Genomic DNA, 2,379 nt, shown 5'->3' with positions numbered 1-2,379 from the left:
TTTTGATTCACCCTCATAATCTGTCTTTTAATTGGTGCATTTATGCCACTGACTTTCAGAGTGCTTACTGATAGAGTTACTACCATATCAGGCGGCTTCTGGGGTTTCTGGGGCCGGCCAGCGGCCCAAGATCAGATCTGATCACGGGCAGCAGGCAGACGGCTTCTGGGGGCCTGGATGGCAGCTCGCACTGGCGGCTTGCGCTGTCCCGCCCTGCCTGCAGTATGCAAATTAGTCGCCATCTTTGTTGGCAGTTAATTTGCATATTGCACTGATTAGCCAATGGGAGGCATAACGAAGGTACGGTCAATTACCATGTTTGTCTATTATTAGATAGGATTACATTCATTTCCCTTACGTGTCTTACATGCAGGTGCACCATTTCTCTCCACTAATACTAGCAACGAATATTTTAGCAGCCTATTGCCACATCATTAGTTTTAAACTGACTTGTTTGGTGTGTGCAACAGGAAATATTTCACTTTCTGAGAACAAGAAAAATAGGTTTATTTGTGTGACGCTTATTAATTTGTGCAGTTATTCAGTGTCTGGTAAGTGCACGTTCAAGAAAAAAATATTAATTTTTATTAAAATGTTCTGTTATTTTATGTTAACAATTACTCATTTGTTTCAGCCCTTTGTATTCAGCAGGTCTCTATCGAAATAAACCTATGTTTTTATGAAAATTGAAGCTTTTGTTTTTTTGCAGCCCACATACACTTAAACCTTGTTTATTTGGCCCGTGTGAGCCTTTGCGTTTGATATGCTTGCTCTGCTGGCTCTGTGCTGAGTGCTGGGAGAAAGCTTCCCTTACACAGTGGGTTCCTTACTCCTTTCCCCTTTCCTGGAGCTCAGCATCCAATGTTGTTTCTTGTTCCCAAGCAGAAAGTTCTGGGAGATGAGACTGCCTTCTCTTTCACTGGCGGGAATAAGCCCCCCTTCCATTGCGCCAGAAACCTAGCATCTTTCTCCCCCGACCTTGGTAGAGATAGTTCTACTTATGTGCAGGCAGTTGCATGCTTAATCCACAGAGTCCTTTATTGTAGCAGCCATGAGAATGCTTCTCACAGACTTCTACCCACAGGGAACAGTACTGGCCTAGAGCCCCAACTGCTGTGCTCCAAAATCCATCACCTTGGGCTGCTCCCAGTGGATGACCAAGGCAACAGGGATACTAAGGCAAACCCAATCCTAGCAGGCAAAGGACTTTACCCAGCAATTTTGGTTCCAGGCCTCCCCCAAATGCCGTGTAAAGAGTCCTTAGATCATGTAACTGTAGAGGGTGCTTCTATCAAACTTTCCTTCCCACGGTCCATCAGTAACCTTGCCTTTCCCGACTCTCTCCCCTTTTTCTCTCACAGGTGGTTCTCTAATATAACCCTGTCGCTTTGCATCCTGCCTTATAGTCTGCTTCTTAGAGGACCTGAACTAACACATTCCTCCACCATCTTTCCTCCTCCAGTAGATGTGCAGCCTCCTGTTTAGACCCCTGCTGTGACTGCTCACTTGCATTTTTACCTATAAATTATCTGGAAAAGCTTTGCCTCATGCTACCGGAGAGCTTTCACATGGCAACCCTGTAAAAGCTGTCTCCTAGGCGCACATTAACTGCTGACTCAGGGCTGGGGCACAAGCACCGTGCTTACTGGTAGTTGTCCCAGTAAGCACTCACTTTCCAAAGAGACACTCCATGCAGCGCAGAGCATTATGGGCCCTGCAAATAGGCCCCTGATAGCCTAAGCAGGCCTCAGGAATTGATGTTCAGTGCATGATCTGAGGACGCTGTTTCAGCCCTAAGCCACTTTAGAAGCATTTTCCCTGACCCCGCCAGCCATCCTCCACCACAAAATACTACGTCTCCCCTCAAACTCATGTATGTATAGAGACCCTAAATTGGGTTGGAGAGTGGTCAAAGAGATCACAGATCAAACAAGTTCTCTGAGTTATTCCCTTAAGGTACTGAAACCCTGAAATCAATCCAGTTCATTCCAGAAATAAATTAAGTCTTCTTTTTCTTCAATTAAAATTTACATTAAATATTATTTTATATTAGTTTCAGGAATATAACATAGTAATTAGACAATCATATACTTTAAAAGTGCCCCCCCCCGATATTTCCAATACCCACCTGGCACCATACATAGTTATTATAATATTATTGACTATACTTGAGGGCTGGTGCATGAAATTCATGCACGGGTAGGGTCCCTAGGCCTGGCTGGCAATTGTGTAATGTTTGTTCCCCCACGTCCCACTTGGTTCAGGGTTCAGGATCTGGAAGAGGTCCACACGCAAATGAAAGAGACAAGTGTGGACGAACGGGGCCACATGCTGACCTGACAAGCTCAGGAGAGGCCTGCATGGCAGTTTTGCAAACTC

Source organism: Myotis brandtii, unplaced genomic scaffold (genome assembly GCF_000412655.1).
Source record: "Myotis brandtii unplaced genomic scaffold, ASM41265v1 scaffold1516, whole genome shotgun sequence".
In the NCBI taxonomy this organism is placed as follows: domain Eukaryota; kingdom Metazoa; phylum Chordata; class Mammalia; order Chiroptera; family Vespertilionidae; genus Myotis; species Myotis brandtii.
This window is presented reverse-complemented; position numbering follows the sequence as displayed.